This window comes from Sminthopsis crassicaudata, chromosome 2 (assembly GCF_048593235.1).
Source record: "Sminthopsis crassicaudata isolate SCR6 chromosome 2, ASM4859323v1, whole genome shotgun sequence".
NCBI classification, from domain to species: domain Eukaryota; kingdom Metazoa; phylum Chordata; class Mammalia; order Dasyuromorphia; family Dasyuridae; genus Sminthopsis; species Sminthopsis crassicaudata.
The window spans coordinates 235,455,060-235,475,119 of record NC_133618.1 but is presented as its reverse complement, the minus strand read 5'-3'; positions in this window follow the sequence as shown (position 1 = coordinate 235,475,119).

Genomic DNA, 20,060 nt, shown 5'->3' with positions numbered 1-20,060 from the left:
AGTTTCAGCCTCATATCACAGGTATACCCAGAAGATAGGGAAAAGTCTCATATAATATTTAAAAAGATGCATCTGTTATTGACCTTGTGATAAAGTCATTGTTGCTCAAATCCTTGGTATTTTCTATGTCTAAGACCTTTTGTCAACCCAATAAGACTCTCCCACTGTCCTACAAAAGTAGAGATACTATGGGAAATCCACCTACAAATGACAGGCAGCCTACTGCTCAGCCAGTCACAAAAAAAGCTTTCATGTAGCTATGTCTTTTTCTCTTTCATCAGCATTGTAAACAGTAGCACAGTGGGAAAATTTATAAACACTAACCCAGATATTACAGCTCTCTAAGCTTTTATCTACACTTTGCAGGCACCTTAGACTAGGAGAAAGATTTTGCCAATAGTATGGAAGTAAATGCAGTAATTGATGGTTAATGTCAGCAGCTACTGCTAACTTGCCCCACAAGCTCTGGCTTCCTTTGTGTGGTAACAGATGATATAAAAAGGTTGAGTGGGACCAGATTGAATAAGGCTTTGGGTACCAAGCTAAACTTACTAAGATTAGCATTCTTGGATAGGACTGGGCAGACAAATGTAAGATGAATTGCCTTATGAATTACTGAAAGGTAATGCATTTGGGGAATAACATTATAAAATATAATTATTAGATAACAGACTCCTATCAGTTATAATCTGGAAAAGGAGTCATTGGAGACTATTATTGGATAATATCTAGCCTGCTGGTCAGAATAATATTTTTTCACATAAGTTTTTAAGGTTTACAAAGTATTTAATTCATAAAAAGGAGGAAGTATATTTTTATTCTCCAGTTTATATATACCAAGTATTCCAAACTCTGGACTTGCTTAGACTGGGTCCACATGAAGGTTGGCCAAAGTGTACCTTTTCTTGGCTTATGTTGCCTCTGCCCAGAATTCTCCTTGAGAAATCTCTGACTGTAGCTTGTGCAATTCATGTCTTAAGTCGTCACAGACATGAGTCATAGGGTTCCCAGCTCCTATACAAGCATTCCAAATAATACTGCTTTTTTGGGTACAGGATAGTTTTTCGTCCACCCCACAGGAAATGTAAAAATCTACATAAAGGATTCACAGCAGTCCATTTATGGTTTGCATAATATTCTTCCTTTTTCAAGTGAATACCATCTTTTCTCCCCTTCCTCCCACCTCGGATCTATGCAGTTCTCCAAACTCATGGTATCATCTGATGGTTTAGACTCCACCAGAAGGAAAATGTATTGAGGGTTCTTTCTGATGGGTCTTACTTTCATCTCAGAGAGCCAGGAAGGCATTAGGCTTTATGGCATTAATTTGAGGACTTGGCATTCCTATGGAAGGTGAATACACTTATGATTTCTAGAAATTTAAGTCTTTTTTCACTGGGCCTACATCGTACAAATTATTTAAATTAAAACCAAGTCTTTCTCTCCCATGTTATAGTCTCTTCCTGGTCTCCCTACTTCCAGGGACCACGTGATCTTCTCCCTAAGAGACTTCTGCTACCTAGGATCTCCTTTTCAGAATATAAAATGGATCAACTGGACAAATCTAGATCCTTCACAGAAAGATGCAAAGTGTCAAACAAAGGCATACCTCCCTGTAAAATGAGAATTCTGATGAAAACCTTCTATAGAAAGAATGAAAGCGACTCATCCATTTCACATTAATGTCAAAGATAGTATTTAAATTGTAAATAAAGTAAAAAATCTTGTCTCTTTCTTTTCCTTTATTTTTTCTATAGAAACCATGTTACTTCTTGTTTAAGAGCCTTCACTCAATTTTGGTTGTTGTACCTGGAAAAGATGTTCAGAAACGGACAATTAGAATAAACAAGGTGAAAGAGGAGCTTGTGAGGCAGCTAGATGGTGCAGTGGATAGAATACTGGCTCTGGAGGTGAATTGAAATATGAATTCAAATATGGTCTCAGATACTTGATCCTTCCTAGCTGTGTGAGCCTGGGAAAATCACATAACCCCAATTAATAATAATATATAATAATAATAAAGAGGGGCTTTCAAATGAGAACAAACCAAAAAAATTTGGGACACTGGTCAGAAAAACCCCAAAAACCAAGATACTATAAAATGAATTGTGACAATCTTAATTCAACAGGCCCTACAATAAAGATAGATCTACAATTGCTCATTAAAATAAAGTTCTAATCCAAGTTCTGTTTCTACTGACCTTGAGCAAGCCCCTTCCCTTTTTTGGATTCTAATTTCCTAATCTGACAAATGAAGCATTTGTAATAGATAATAATTCTGAAGAGTCTTCTAGCTGTGACTTTCTGTTATCACAGGCTTTAAGGGGTCATATATTTCTTACATTCTACAAGTCTCTAAATCTAGAGTAGATGCACCTTTAACATTTAGAGCATAAGGTCTTGGAGAGTTACCATTCCTTCAGAGAAAAAAATTTTTATATCATATATTTTTTAATTAAAAGGCTTTTTATTAAGCCTTTTTTTTGGGGGGGGGTGCTGAAGCAATTTGGGTTAAGTGACTTGCCTAGGGTCACACAGCTAGGAAGTGTTAAGTGTCTGAGATCAGATTTGAATTCAGATCTTCTTGATTTCAGGGCTGCTGCTCTATGCACTGAACCACTTAACTACCCCCAGACAAAATATTTTTTGATGTCACTCTCAAAAAACCCTGAGAAGCAAAGGGATCTAGAAGAAATAATACTGGACTAGAAGACAGGGGAGATTTAGATTTGAATTCCAAACCTGAAAAAATAATTTGCTTCTCTGGAACAGGAGTTTCTCCAACACTAAATGGGAATTATCATACTGGGTCCTTCATCTCAGAGGACTTTTGTCATAATTAAATGGATATATGTATATATAAAATATGTGTGTATATATATAAATTAAATATATTAAATGAATATATATATACATATATATATCTGTGTGTATAAATAAAACCATTTTGGAATGCATTAATTGTTACCTAAATGAGCCATTATTATTTCGACTTCTCATCTAAAGATATTCTCACCCCTAATTTTTGCTTAGCCCTTCTCCTTGACTTTTGTTATCCTCTATCTTGTATGATTTCCATTTGAGGACGTGTTTTATAGATTTCCTTATTTGTATCTCCAGTGCTGAATATAATATCTTGAATGGAGAAGTTTCTATTTGTGGAAGAGAAGTGAGGGGTAGAAGTAAAAAAAAAAGCCTTAGGGGATCACAATCTTGAGGTTTATTAAAAAGTCACACAGTATTGGTTTCAACCACTTGGTGTCACTATTTTCAAGTTTTTGAAAGGAAATTCTTCCTAGGATGGTTGGATGAAATAATATTAATAATAGCTAAAAAAAAAAAAATCTTCATCATTATGATCTCATTTGATCCTCAGAACATTCCTGGCAGGTGGGTGCTATTATTATCCCCATTTTACAGTTGAGGAAACTGAGGTAGATTGAATGACTAGCCCAGGGTCACACAGTTGGTAAATGTCTGAGATCATATTTGAATTCAGATCTTTCTGACCAAGGAACAAGTTCAAAATGGTCCCTAATGGGTAGAAAGTGCCCACTTTTCTTTTCTGTCCTTTTCCCTCTTGGTATTGTCTTATTACTTGCTTATACCATTGAGCTACAAATATTATTCTGAGTGTGAAGGATGACATATTTTTGGTATTTTAAAAGAGTGTTTATTAATATTACAATAGTGACCTAATTACAGTAAGTATATTTCAAATATGATTTTTTAAAAAAGCAAACTTGTCAGAAAAGTAATGAAGTCATTGGAAGCCAGGGTATGTCAAACCATGGGACCGTGAAGGGCCTTTCGAGATGTATTGCCATGATCTAGCCCAACTTTATCATTATGCTGGTAAGAATCCTGGGATTCAAAGTGCTAACTGTTCACAAAGGCAGTGTAGAGTAATGGAAAATGTTGGATTTGCTCCTAAACTCTATCTCCTCTCCTCCTTGTCTATCTTTGCCTAGGACAGACCAGGTCTGCAGGTCAGCAGCAAAATAGCACAAATCTCAAGCCCCAAGGAAAGCCTCTCCTTGTGCCAGGTTGGCTTTAATGCAATCTGATAGAAGTGTGAAGTGAAAGCGATGGGGGTAATTAGGAAGAGGACCAGGGAGGGAGAGTTCAGAGTCTGAGATTCAGTCAAGTCTCTAAGGAAGAGCCCCACTGACTGCCAGCTGTATGAAGACCTGAAGAAGAGCAGAGTTCTCCAGTGTGGGGGTTAAAATTGTCCCAAATACACTAAAAGTCTGAGGCAGAGCTCTGAACCAATGGCACTTTATTAAAAGATTTATGGTCCCCGCTAATGAAGTGGACCTCAGATATTTCTCATCCCCCCCTTCTTCCAGGATTCTATTTTTATAGTGCTAGATATCCAGACATTCAGGAACAGATATACCAAATAGAAAATAATATATGATACAAAAGCTAAAGTAAGCAAAATAATGTCAGCAAGGTCATGAATTGAGTGAATCTTCATACAGGATTAGGCAGGAGATGATACAAGCGATTAGTCAGTGATCTAAGTAGTCCTAAGATGGATCCTTGTGTTGGACAAGAAAGAATGGTCTGGAGGTACAACAATAAACTGCAGGACTTTCCATGTAGTTGAGTCCTCTCTGCCACACTGGGCTTGGACACCAAGACAAGCAAAAACAAGGGTGGAGGGCCTCTGCTTAACTTCCTAAGTGATCTTAGAATCTGCAGCTCACACTTCTGGGGAATTTATAATCACTAATCACACCCCTATAGAACCATCTCAAATTGATTAATACTGATTGAAATAGAGTAGGACTCCAAGTGATTTACTTCTCACACCTTACATGATCACATGGCTGTTCTTCACTGCTGTAGAAAGAGCACCAGACTGGGATTCAGGACACCATAGTTTATTCAGTAGAGCAAGTATTGGCCTGAGAGGGAGAAGACTCCTTATCTTTAAAATGGGAATAATTTTTCTCAACTTACCTCAGCCAGTTTTTTTCCCTGAGGAAAGTACACTATTAATGTGAGTTATCATTGTTATTCAGTTGACAGGTCTTGTAAATTTTCCCTCCATAGTGTTTCTGCCATTTATATTGCTACCATTCTCATTTCACCCTTATCTTTTCTTACTTGGATTATAGCAGCAGCCTCTTAGTTGGAGTCTTAGATTCCACTCTCTCTCCTTTTTAGGATCCTTACAACTGCCAACAGAATCTTCCTCACATACATCTGACCAGGCCACTGTCTTATCCAAGAAATAGCTTCTTATTTTTTCTAGGATAAACCACAAACTCCTCAATTTGGCAGTGAGAGTTCCTCCCAATTTGGCTCCAGGCTTCCTTTCTAGGCTTCTTGCCTTCCTGCTTGCCTTCACATACACTTATTTTCCAGCCAAGCTGACTTCCTTAATGTTTCCTAAGTTTGAAATCCCTAGTCCTTGAAATTGTCTTGGGCCTTTACCCAGACTGTCCTCCATGCCTAGAAGGCATTGCTGTCTAATTTCTTTCTAGGCTCAGCTGATATGTTATCTCTTCTGGGGAAACCTTTCCTGATGATGCTTTCTATAATTGCTTCTTCTTTCTTCAATGATCAGCTACATACAGATCCATTATGAAATATTTATTAAGTACCTACTAGGTGAAAATGCAAATATAAGAGTTGTTTCTGCCCAGAATGAGACTTCATGTTAAGAGGGTTTAGGGGCAGGGTATGATAATTAGACATTCATAACTCTGATTAGTATAACACAAAGAATGTTTGATTGGGAATCAGATGAGATTCAAAATCGGTTTTGTAATTTTCAGTCTTCTTATGGTTCAGTCATTTAAACCAAGTCTGATCCATTTGGGTTTTTCTTGGCAAAGACACTGGAGTGATTTACCATTTCCTTCTCTATTTCATTTAACAGATGAGGAAACTGAGGCAAACAATGATAAGGTAGGTAAGGGAATTGCTCAGGATCACATAGCTAGTAAGCATCTGAGAGTGGATTTGAACTCATGTAGATGAATCCTCCTGACTCTAGTCCTGATGCTATAAACACTGCACCACCTGGGCTGCCCATTCTACCTGTCTTCCTTTGGATAAATCACTCAATATCTTTGGGCCTCAGTTTTCTCACTTGTAAAAGAAGAACATTGTCCCAAATAACTTCTGAAATGCTTCCACTTCTAAAATCCACAGTCATATAATATAATATATACAAAATCAATGCAAAATGATGGAGATGGGAGGGGAAACCTGTACAAAGCGCATGCAGGCAGGAAATGGGATGTCACCCATGGAGATTAATTAGCAAGTAGTCTTCTTGAGAATAACAAATATTTTTTATTTTGTCTTTGTGTTATTAGTTTAGCTCAGAACCTTGCACATAACACATACATACATACTCACGTGTACTTAAGAATTTTTTGTTGACTGAATTAAATTGGATTTCTTTCTTCCCTTCTTATTTTTCCTTCATCCCTTCCTTAACTTGGGCCTGGCAAGCCAGTTGGGAAGAGCTAATTGGCTGCTCGTACCACTTGTTGAGCTGAGAATCACCAACTACATGTCTTCCAGTGAGATGGAGGACCATCAGGCCTCTGCCATTATGTCCTTAAGACCTCTGAGCCTTAGTATCTGATCCGTTGATGCACCCTAGGACCTTGTCATTTGCACTACCATTGAAGCCTTTAAGATTCCTAAGCATTTATATCCATCATGGGATGAATTAGTTTCCATGAGTCACCTTTTCCAATTAGAGTGTTAGCTGTTTAAAAATAGGAACTTTTTTTTTTTTTCCTATTTGCATGCCTAATACTTAGCATAGTGGTTGGGACATAGTAAGTGCTTAATATATGCTTCTTTATTTTTCATTCATTTCCTTTTTTATTCAATTCACCAATTTAGCAAATTTTAAATATTTTTAATAGAGTATTATGTTATTCCTCGTGGTAAGAGACAAAATATAGATAAGATGAAGTCTCTTTCTTTATGAAATTTGAAGTCTAGTAGCAGTTTTCTTCCATCCACCTTGTGGGGCTTTTGACTTATTGTTTCTATTCAATTGTGGACTCACCACATCTGTGATTCTGATGCTGTTCTCCAACAGCCTTATGCTGTTCTCTCTCCTCACTTCCACATCTAGGAATCTTTCATTTCCTTGAAGGGTCAATTTCTACAAGTCTTTCCTGAATCTCCTAGTTGTTAGCTCATTTTACCACTATAAATTGTTTTTGTATTTCCTTACTCTACATGTATATAAAATTCTTTCCTCCTAACATCCATGGAGACAGAGTTGTGTTTGGTTTTTTGTCTGTATCCCCCCCAAAATTTAACAGATGTTTGTTGCATGAAATTGGATCAAAATAATGAGTTCCCTAAATGAATTCCTTTAAAGTTCAGGACAGCACAGGTTCTGTGGTGCATTGAATAGCTGAATATATAAAGTAGAATATTTTTAATTAACTTTGATGAATTTAAAAATCCTCAATAGCAAAGCGATATCGATTATGAATTTTTTAAAATTTTAAATTAAAAAATCCAACATATACTAGTTAAAAAAAAAGCACATGATGTGATATACAAAAAATGACAAAATGCCAGCCTTTCTGCCACCAAGATCTCTGATCAAGCACTGATGGGAAACAAATGTAATATTCCTTGAGGAAAAATGACTATATTACAGCTCTTTTGGAACATGGAAGCCAACTAGCTCTACCAGATCTAAAGTTATATTATAAAGTTGTATTTATATTATAACATAAAGTTATATTATAAACCATTTGGTACTGGCTAAGAACTAGATTTCTGTATCAGTGGAATATGTTAAATTTATAAGACAATATAGTCTTATAGTCAATGACTATAGTAATTTAGTGTTTAATAACCCCCCAAACTCTAGCTTCTGAAATAAGAATTCACTATTTGACAAAAATCATTGGGAAAACAGTATGGCAGAAATTAGGCATTGACCAACATCTAATACCAATACCCTATGCCAAGATAAGGTCAAATGGGTTCATAATTTAGACATAAAGGGTGATACACAAGGAAAACAAGGAATAGTCTACCCCTCAGATCTGTGGAGAAAGGAGGAATTTATGGCTAAAGAAAAATTACAGAACATTGTAAAATGCAAAATGGATAAATCTGATTACATTAAATTAAAAAGGTTTTTAAACAAACAAAACCAATGCAGCCAAAATTTGAAGGGAAGCAGAAAACTGGGGGGAAAATTTATATCCAGTGTTTCTCATAAAGGTCTCATTTCTAAAATATATATTGACTCAAATTTATAAGAATATAAGCCATTCCCCATCTGATAGTCAAAAGATATGAACAAATAATTCCCAATGAAATTAAAGCCATTTTTAGTCATATGAAAAAAATGCTCTAAATCACTATTGATTAGAAAAATGCAGATAAAAGTAACTTTGAAGTAGTATTTCATACAATTTGATTGGCTAAGATGATTAAAAAATTATAATGATGAATGTGGGAGGGAATGTGGGAAAACTGAAACACTAATGCATTGTTGGTAGAGTTGTGAACTGGTCCAATCATTCTGGAGAGCAATTTGGAACTAGGCCAAAAAGGTTATCAAACTGTGCATATCCTTTGACCCAGAAGTGTCTCTAACTGGGTCTGTACCCCAAAGAGATCATAAAAAAGAGCAAAGGACCCACATGTGCAAAAATGTTTGTAGCAGTCATTTTTGTAGTGGCAAGGAACTAGAAAGTGAGTGGATGCCCATCAGTTGGGGAATGGCTGAATAAATTATGGTATATGAATGTAGTAGAAATAAGAAATGATGAGCAGACTGATTTCAGAAAAGCCTGAAAAGACTTACACGAACTGTTGCTAAGTAAAGTAAGCAGAAACAAAAGAACATTATACATAGTAACAATAAGATTATGTGATGATCAACTGTGATGAACTTGGCTCTCTTCAACAATAAGGTTTCAAGGCAATTTCAATAAACTTGTGATAAAAAGTGCCATCCACACCCAGAGAGAACTATGAAGACTGAATGTGAACCCAAAATGTGGATATTGTTTGCTTACTGTTTTTTTTTTCCTCTTTTGATCAGATTTTTCTTGTGTAGCAAGATGAATATGGAAATATGCTTAGAAGAATTGTACATGTTTAACCTATATTGAATATGCTTGTGTTGAGGAGGAGGGTGGAAAAAGGAGAGGGAGAATAATTTGTAACACAAGCTTTTGCAAAGATGAATGTTGAAAACTATCTTTCATGTATTTGGAAAAATAAAATACTATTAAAATAAATAAGTGGGGGAGGGATAGAAGTCAAATAAAAGCAGCCTGTTTGAATTTACAGTTTACATTTTATTGTATATGATTCCAGAATATTCATGATTTAAATAATATTGGTACCTCCAAATAGACATAGACCAGGGAAAATCATTGCTTATGCATATACAGCACTTTAAATGAATTAAGCAGGATTTATAGACATGGAAGCTTCCTGCGGTTGAAGGTTCAGGTGACAGATGATCAGGTTAAATCTAACTCCAGGTGATTGCAATGGCAGCTGCTTTGGACAAATCTAGGCCAGCAAAGCTACCTGTGTGAGGTGTGAGAGCAACATTTAGTGACTACTGAATTTAAGTCCGAATATGTTATAACTTAGTAACAGTTAACATACTACATGTATCTTATTCCTAGATTTAAAGAGGCAAATTCCCTACCGTTATCTAAATCTTTAAGCTATATTTCTCTTTTAAGACCTATTTAATCAGTTCACAGTTATTATAGATTCTTTTTTTTTTAAATTAAGCTTTTTATATATAAAATATACAAACAGATAATTTTTCAACATTGACCCTCTTAATAGGTTCTCTCTTGGGCTCATGTGTAAGTATTTTTCCAACACTGGCACAGGAAAACTTAAATGCTGTTATAATGGAGGGAAGGTAGGTCATAGAATATCAAATATAGAAGCCAGTCCCATCAGTCCCATTAGTTTCTATGTAGTGTCTCTGCCAGCAATTCTTCCAGGATAGAGTCATCAGCACAGAGTACAGCATCAGATGCCTGGGAGGTAACAACACTGTAGTTATCCTCCTCTTTTAAAATCTCCCTGGCTGGAGTCCCAGGGTCCAGTCTGTTTTGCCAGGCCAAATGTAGCAAAGAACTTGGCTCCATATCTTCTTCCATTTTGAGGAATGAAGGAAGGGTATTTCCTTGCCTTAATGTCCTTTGAATAAATCTCTGCCATATCTCTCTGCAGTGTCCAAAGGCACATAAGGCCCTGGGATCACCCACAACAACCAGATGTGATTGGGCCCTGGTCATCACTGTGTTAAGTAATCGGGGCTCATTGAAGAATTCCAGGTGAGTGGCTGAATTGCTGAGCAGGCTGTCCTGGGTATGTATTGTGCTGAGGATGACTACTCGGAACTCACGACCTAGATAAAAAGCCAAGACCAAAAAATCAGAACACAGTCATATTATGTGGGAACTCCTAAGGGGAGAGGAGTCAGACGACCCTAGGAAATTAGGGCAGGGATGGAAGAAGCAGTGAAAACTGTCCTGGGATCATTTTCCATCTTAGGGAAAAGAAACAACTAAAGTCAGAACTCTTAGGCATTTGGTCCTGGACCCTCCAAATAGGATTAATTCTTTTTTTTTTTTTAAATGTAAAAAAAATATATTTTTTTGATAGGGTTTTTCCAATTTCATGTCAAGACAATTTTTAGCATTCATTTTTATAAGATTTTAAATTCCAGATTTTTCACTCTTCCCTCTCCTCTTCCTAAAATGGTAGGCAAAATGAATACATTTTTGTTAAATACTTTCCAATTACATGTAAAAAATTTAATATTAATTTTATAAAATTTTGAATTCCAAATTCTCTTTACTTCCCCCCCCATGCCTTGATAAGAAATATTACCACTAATTCATCACTTTCTTTCTTAGCCAGTATCAGATTGTTTTCATGATTGCTACTTTGTAATACAGTTTGAAATCAGATATTTCCTTCCCATTTAAAAAAAAATTGATCCCTTGATATTCTTGACCTTTTTCTTCTAGATGAATTTTATTATTATCTTTTTCTAGCTCTACAAAAGTTTTTGGTAGTTTGAATAGTATGACTTAAGTATTTACTTAATAAGTAAATTAATTTAAGTAGAATTGTCACATTGACTTGGCCTATCCATGAGCAATTAATATTTCTCCAATTATTTAGATCTTTCTTTTCTTGTGAAATGTTTTGTAATTATGTTCATATAGGCCCTGGGTTTGTCTTGGCAAATAGACTCCCAAGTATTTCATATTGTCTACAGTTATGTTAAATGGATTTTCTCTTTATATATTTCTTGCTGCTATTATCTTTTTGTAATATTTCCCCCTTGCTCTTATTTTTACCCAATTTCTTCTCTACCATTCTTATTAAATGTTTAATATAATTTTTTTTTTTTTTTTTTTTTTTTTTTAGCTCTTCTAGGAATTCTTATTCAGGTTGTGTACAATTCACTTTTTCCTCTTTCAGGTGTACTTTTAGCTCTTTTTTTTTTTTTTTTTTTTTCTGAGGGTGGGGTTAAGTGACTTGCCCAGGGTCACACAGCTAGGAAGTGTTAAGTGTCTGAGACCAGATTTGAACTCTAGTCCTCCTGAATTCAAGGCTGGTGCTCTATCCACTTCGCCAACTAGATGCCCCTACTTTTAGCTCTTTTGACTTCATCTTCTGAGTTTGTGTCTTGATCTTCCCTATCATCATGGTAACTTTTTATAATCGAGTTCTTTTTTTTTTTTTTGGACATTTATCCATTTTCTAGCCAATTTCTTGACTTTCTTGTCTCTAGTTCCTGTTCTGGGGAGAGGAAGGGTCATTGTTTGAAGCTTCAGGATTTTTCACACTGCTGTTTTCAGAACTAGTTTTGGGAATATGGGAGTTTTTGGTTCTTTCAGAGGTGTGTAATCTGGGGAGAAATGTGATTACTTTCTCTCCTGGTCAACACAATGGTTCTTATCCATAAAGGGACTCTGATCTCTTGAAATTATAATCAATACAACTTTGCAGGGACTTTGTACCCTTGGGATAGAAAGGGATACAGTTCTTCCTCCTTGACCAAAAAGTTTTCTTCTCTATCTACTAACTATGACTTAGAAGTAGATATTGGCAATGGAGTAGAAGCTAGCCCAGAGACCACATGGATACATTGATGGTAGGACTAGATGATGGCAACAGAAGCAATAGGTGCTTTAGGACCCCTCAAGCTAGAAATGGTAAGATGACCTGTCAATCTGTCAGAAAAAGATTTAAAGGGGACCTCTGTGCTAGTACTTGACACAGGACTTGAGGCTGTTTGGAAACTCCAGGCCTTTGAAAACAGGACCCCCCACTATCCTTTGTGTAGGGCCTGACAATGAGAATGATGATTAGCCACTTAATGACAGTCTAAATGGACAGCTCAATAGACAGCTCAAATGGAGTCCTTTACTATCTCTCCTCTTTACTGCGGAGCTTCCCTTCCAATTTTATGTCTCTGATATAAAATACTCACCTGGCATATTTTCAAAATTCTCCACTACCACTTCTTCCATTTGTTTCTTCCTCAGTTCCTCCTTCAGTCTTTTTACCTGGGGAAGAGAGCAATAGGGGTGTAGAGGTCAAGCAACTCAGAATAAGTTCAGGAGTCCCACTCTATATGACCAAATCCAAGGCCCAGACCTCAGCCTCCATACAAACACCATCAGAACCACATGCCACTGTCTGAGATCTTCTCCTGGGGAAAAAATCCATTACTATATACTCTGTCTCCCTGTCCAGTACCACCCCTTCCTCATAGTTTAAAAATCCCACCTCTAGATTACAACCTTTCTAGATTACACAGAAAAGGTCCCCTAGCTTCACTCTGCTGGGTCATGGGGTTTCCCCTTAACTCTGAACTGCTTCTACTCTCCCCTAAGAGACACTGGCACTTGTGATCATAAAGAATATGAATTATTGAGATGTTTGCTAAAGGTGGTTGCTCTATACTCCTGTACTCCTATATTTACTTATAAAGATAAAGATCAGGGTAAGGACTAGGCCTGAGATTCCATTAGTGTTGGGAACTCCTAGTTGAGGAAGCCCTCTATCAGTACAGGATGGCATCTCCTCTTGAAGAGTTGCTTAGAAAGCTCTAAGAAGTTGTTACTTTCATAATATCACACAGTATGGGTTGAGGTAAGCCTTGCAACCTGCCTTTTGAGAATGTTTATCTGGAAACATACTTGATAAAGATGAATCATTGATAACAATGGAGAAAAACTTCAGCTTTCATTACTTTTCTTCAGAGGAGAAATATTTAGATCACAAAAAGATCAAAGGGGATTACCTCTCCATCCATCCCCCCCATTCCTATGCATACGTACTGCCCAAGGATTTCTTGAAGGACTAGAGGGTTCCCAGGGTGTCCATAGGACATTTGTGGTTCAGAGATAAAGTTTATAGATTAAAAAAAACAAAACAAAGCAAAACAAAATCTGTTGATTATCAGTATTGTTAAAGTTTCCCCTCCTTTTCATCCTTATTTTTTTCCTTTTAACAATGGTATTTATTATATGAAGTAACTCACAGACAGAGAGGGATACTAGAAGAAATTAGGCAATGTAACAACAAATTATATCCAAAAATTTTTTTTAAAGAAAAATATATAGATAAGGTCCTGGGATGCCTGTTTGCAAATCAAGATTGTAACTAATATCCCTGTGATAGAGAAAAGACAGAAAGGAAGGAAGGAGCCAATTACCTGAGAACCATGGGATACAACACAAATTTGCTTCTGATCACGGTTGCCCCATTCGCAGAACCAGTCCTGATAGAATTCCTGTACTCTCTTAATGACTTCCGCTATTTCATCTTTGTTTAACCATGATGCCATGGAGATATCTTTCTCAGGAGTACCAGACACACAGCAAAACATAAGCGGGAATTGCCAGGGATGGTCAGGGATTCCACTATCCTTCATAAGGATTTTTCTGGTCCCATAGAAATTTTGAAGGACAAAGGGAATGATGGTTTTGGAGGTACGGTAGTTTTCATGGAAGACGATTCTGCACTGGGAAGCCAATTGATGAGTTTCCTGCTGGTAATACTGGAACAGTCGATTGAACAGTGAATGGTCAGCAGACTTCCTGTCACCCACGCTGAAGACTTTGAGAGTGCTTTGCAAGTGGTCCCCAGCCAGGGCAATGCGTGTGTCTTGGGTAGCATAAGCCAGTGGCATTATTGCTTCACACTCTAACATCTGAGCAGCCTCATCAATGAGGATGTGGGAAAAAAAACCAGGGGGCACATGAAGGCTGTGGGATGCAGTGGTGGTAGTGACAATAATGGGGTGCTGTTCCAGCTCATCCTGAGTTGGGAAGCGGAAAGAGCACCCATCTTCTGAAAGGCAGCAGTACTGCAGTATAGTTGGATCTGTCTCATGGAAGAAGCTCTCAATGTGTTTGACCCTCAAGGGCATGGCTTCAGGGTGTCCAGTTGTGGTATAAACATGAAAATACTCTCGGATGTAGACATCAGCAGCACTGCAGGGGGAAGCAAAAAGAGTTAAGGAGTAAGGCTATAGGATTCTTTCAATTAATTCAATTCAACAATATCTCCTGCTTCCTATGGCACTATGCTAATTAAATGCATTCAATAGGGATAAAAGGGAAAAAGATAATCTCTTGTCTCTCAAAGAGGTTACATTTTGCCAGTAGCCAAACTGTACCATGCAAAGTAGAATGTCAGAGAGGCAAAGGAAAGGTCCAAAGTACTTGAGGGAAATTTGATCATCTGTCAAGAAGCATTTATTACACAGTGTGCTAAGCATTTTGTTAAGGGAAAGGAGTGAGGGAAAGATGGAGAGAAGGAGTAGGACAGGAAATAGAGAAACATACAAAAAGGGAGAATCTCACTCTCAAAATTGTTTAGGAATTTTATTTCTTCTAATTAGTCAAATGTCAATTATCTGATTTGTTGGTTATCCATCATAAAAGTTTAATTGCAGAGCCACCTGGCTGAACTTACCAACTGGGTGAACTTGGGGATGGCAGAATCAGAGCTGAGGGAAGAAGGTGGATTTTTTTTCCTATCAGTTTGACAATGTGTTTCAAAGAAATCTATGTGTTAGCCATTATGTGTGTCATTGACTCAGTCTACTTATGTGTAAAATTAAGAATTGAATATACAGAATCTGGAAAATTGGGCAAAAAAGGGCCGTTCCTAAGATGAAATGGAATGGAATTCTTTTTCTTTCATTACTCTTTTAAATCTACCTCTACTGGGGTTGGGAAAATGGCTGCCATCCTTCCTAGTCCCGAGGGCAGGGTATTCAAAGTTTTTTTGTCTTTCTTGACCTTGCCAGTAGGAGGAAAAAAAAAAAAAAAAAAACCAACAAAACTCTCTTCCTCTAATTTTGGGAAATTGAGATTTAAAAAAAAAAAAAAAAAAAAAAAAAAAAAAAAAAAAAAAGCTATTTTGCCTAGATAAAAGAATTAACAAAAGCAAAGAAATAGGATTTGGTTTGTTCTTCACCCCAAGTTCAATAGGACCTAATATTACTTTCATGCTGATCTAGGCCTAGTCCAATCCTGGTTTGATTCTGTTCTATACTTAGTCTCATCTGTTCTAGCTGTGATGATCCAATTCTGGTCCAATTCTAGGTAAACCATAGGCTTCTAAACTTATTTCCCATCTTTTTTTCTCTCTATCACCCAACATAGGAATGAAGGTTTGAAACTGATGCCCTAGCATAGTTGATTCTTAAATAATATCATCCTCAATTCAGAGCCTTTTAAATCATATCAAATGGACTTTGGCAGGAAATATAGCCCAAAATGGATAGGGGCAGTAAAGAGGTAAAATATTATAGGAAGTCCCTGTTCTTGTCAGAGAAGGACATAGAACCTAGCATATTGTTCCAAGGCCTTGAAGATTAGGAAACACCAGTGATAGATTAGGTGACATTTTGAGAAAACATAGCAAGCCAGTCCAGAGGAAAAGGAAGTAATAAGCAATTGAAAACAAAATCAGAAGGAAAAAATGACCTTTTGTGTGGGCAGAAAGAAAATTACTCTGTTCTATACAAAGTAATATTAACAATCATGAACCAATCACCTGAAGCCACAATGCCCATCCCAGCCCCACCTCCTTTTCTTAGAACAGAATTAGGAATTCAGAACTCAACATCCTAAAGAACATTTAGAATTAATTTCCTACAAAATTTCCTTGCCTTTATGCTGACCATAACCCCAAGCCCTATTCCATTGAAGTATGATATAACATCAATTCTTATGTCAAACCTGATTATCAAGTCCTTTTTCTCTAACCATTTCCCAGAACCAGTGTGCAGTAGACAGGTTCCACCTGCATTTCCCACTGGCATCTTGAACTTAACATAAGGAACTCATCATTTCTCTCTTTTGCCCCTTCTTCCTAAATTATCTCTGGCAATGGCAGCACCAATATCACATTCCCAGTTTGAAATCATCTATGACTCTTTCTTGTTGTATACTCCACATATACAACCAATTGGCAAGTCCTATAATTTCTACCTTTTCCATGTTTCTATTCCAACTTTTCTCTATTACCACTTCCCCCTCATTTAGCCCTTTTCTCTTTTCATCCAGATTATTTCAACAGCTTCCAAACTAGACTTTCTGCTGATAGAAGTTTACAGATGGTAGAGTCTGGCCATCTTCCCATTATCTCTCCATACCACATGCGGTATAATCTTCCCAATGTACTGCTATGATCACATTACTCCTCTCCTTAAAAATCTCTAATGGGTGCCCATTCCAAAGTGAATCAGGTTTCAATTTCTGGTCTTGATATTTAAGGACCTTCACAGTCTGTCCTGACCCTACCAAATGAGCCTATTTTTCTTCATGTATTCCAAGTTCTATAAAAATTAAGACTACTTTGTTCCCTGTTTTTACCCTAACCCCTTCCACCTCTGTGCATGTGCTCATATTCTCTTCTACACCTAGAACAGAGCCTATGTTTAACAGCTGGTCCTGGTGAATAGGAAGGGTGTAAATTGAAGAGAGGAGGGCTCAAGACAAACTTCCCTTCTCAGGACCCTACAAGTGATTATTTCATTTACTCAGAAACTTCCAGGGACCAGAAAGAAACTTATATGTAAATCCAGGGTTGTGCTAATATAGTCTCGAGGAGAAAGGGACTGGAATTATTTAAAGTTAAATCTGTGCTAGCAAACAAAACGTCTTTAAATCTAGACAAACAGAATGAAAAAATCAAGTCCTGATTTGTAGAGTTTGCTTATTCCTGAGGATTGTGTATGTGTGTATGCGTGTGTGTTAATGTTCATGTGAAAAATGGAGATTTAGTTTCCGCAGAAGTATAAAAATTAAATTGGAAAAATGACACTGAAGTTAGAAAATTAAACTCCCCTAAAAGAATATAATCAGCCATTTTTCCAACCCCAGTAGAGGTAGATTTGAAGATGCTATCTGTATCCAGAGAGAGAATTATGGAGACTGAATATAAATAACACATGTTATGTTCATTCCCCCCCCCCTTTTTTTTTCTTTTTCCCTGTCTTGTGTTTTTTTTCCCTTTTGTTCTGATTTTTCTCTCCTAACATGGTTCATGGGAAATGTATATTAAAAAAAAAAAATGAATGTGCACATATAACCAGGAAGAAGAGAAAAAACAACACTTGTTTTTTAAATGTTACTGGGAAAAATAAATTTAAATTAAGTTTAAAAAAAAAAAAGGAAGAATGAAAGCTCCTTGGATTTAGGTACTGGCTATGTAATGAAAGGTGGAGATTTTGTAATTTTGTAATTTCTGTAAGTCCCAATTAATGGAGAATGGAGTAGGGACTTGTGATTCAGAATAGTAAAGAAAGCATGCTTTTGTGGTTCTAAAAGTCTATTAACCTAGGAAGGTTAAGTAGGAAAGGTTAAGAAAGGGAAGTAATAAGCAACTGAAAACAATTCCATTCACCCATTCTTGCAAGGTGGTAACATAAATCTTTCCTGCATTTATTTATTAATGAGTCAGTGGATATTTTGTTTCTTACACCCACACTGAAATTTTTAATGCTCAGAAAGTAGTCCAGTTTGAGTTGGCTCCAATATACTCCTGAAGAGCTCTCCATCAGTGTTTTAACTGCTAATGTCCCTCCCTTCAAGGTCCACCTTAGATTCTGCCTCCACCATATACGTTCTACCTCCTATTCACACTCATACAATAAAAGTCATCTCTTTCTTCATTTTTCCTTACCCTCCTTTGCTCCAGTCATTCTACCTTGTATCAGTGTAACTTGGAGAAGTGAAAACTGGTGAACTAGAAAGCTGTCTTTGAACATTTGAAAAGCTACCATAAGGAGGAAGGATTGCTTAGCCCCAAAGGTCCATAACTTCAGTCTCACAAGAAGGGATAGCTACAAAAATAATTTTTTAAAGCTTGTCACTTCAAATCTCAGTCCTACACAATTAACTCAGCTAAGGATTCAACATGTTTCTACCTCCTTCAGTCTTCTAACAGAAAGGCGGAAGGACTAAACTCCATCCAAAGTTTTCCTTTATAGAATGCAGGATTGGAACTTTCAGCTCACCCTATTTTCCAAGCCCAGAGAAAATGTAAATTTTGATCACAGAAACCTAAGATATGTTGGTTGTTTTTGTTTGTTAGTTTGTTGGCTAGATTTCTTTCTTAAGGGCAAAGCCTTAAACCCTAATCACTCAGGATTCAGATAGATCAATAAAAAGTTCCAGGCCAAGATTTACTTGGTCATTGGGCCCAGAGTGGCTCAAGGTGAATGTAAATAGCAATTTGTTTCCGTTTTAACCAGAAATTGGCCAAGCGAGGGTTCTCCCCTCTCAGATTGATTTTTTAAAAAACTAGATAAAAGAATTCAGTCTCTGCCTCATGTTTTATCTAGCCTTAATCACTGATTGGGCATTGCCTCAGTCAGACTGAGATCTGTTAAAAACCTTAGCTTAAAAAGGCCAAGGAATCCCATTTCATCCAGCACCATCTCCAATCATCCTGATCTATATCTGGCCATTGATCCCAGATGGATCAGGGGGGGAAAGTGAGGCAGGTGACCTTGCACAGTCCTCCCTCACTTCAATCCAATTCACTTATGTCATGGCATCATTACCCTGATGTCATGGTCATTTTTGAGAAAGAACAACCAACCAGAACCACAAACTTTTCATCTGCAGCTCTTATTAGTTTCAACTGCAGAAAACAGTGTGTCCCCCTGGAATTCTTCCCTACCTAATTTTTCAATTTCTGTTTGTGGGTAGTCTTTGCCATTAGATTGGAAACCCCTTTAGGGCAGGTAATCTTTTCTTATTAGCCCCTCAGAGCTTAGCAGAGTAGTAGATGCTAAATATTTATTAGATTGAATGGAATTTTAAAAATTTTAAAAAATTCAGTAATTAGAGTTATCCTGGCTAGGAGATATGATTGTTATTACCTCCTTGGAGGTTTTCAGAGGCTATAAGCAAGGATGTCACAGCAAGAATTCCTTTGCATTTATAGACTAATCTTTAAAATTCTGATTTCCCATTAATATTTGTATCTCGAGTGCATCACATACTATATTACACTTGGCTCCTTTAGACTGCTCTAGATTATACTTTATCTATGGGTAGGCCCACTACCTGATGGACACCTAATAAATGTCAGTTGAAATGAGTTCTAATTCTGACCCAAAGAAGGCAGCCCCTGCCCCCAACCTGCCCCCATCCCAGCCCAGCTCACCTGTCGGTATGGGTACAGATCAACACCTTGGCATTTGGCTGTTTGATCACTTCCAGTGCAGCCCAGGCGAGTGTGTATGTCTTTCCTGTCCCAAATGGACCATAAATGAGCAGTGGAGGCACTTGTCTAGTCTTACTGGCTGTGCCTGTGATATAGGAAATGGCTTGTTTCTGTTTAGCATTACAGAAAATTTCCTGGGTAGGCAGTGTTAGAGAAGGCAGAGAACAGGCAGGTATGTCAGGGACCACCACTCTTTCATCATGAAGTGCGTCAATGGCTTGATGCCTTCTCTTGAATACCATCTTATCAATTTGGAACTGGATTTCTATAAGCTGAGAATCTCCATCCTCAAG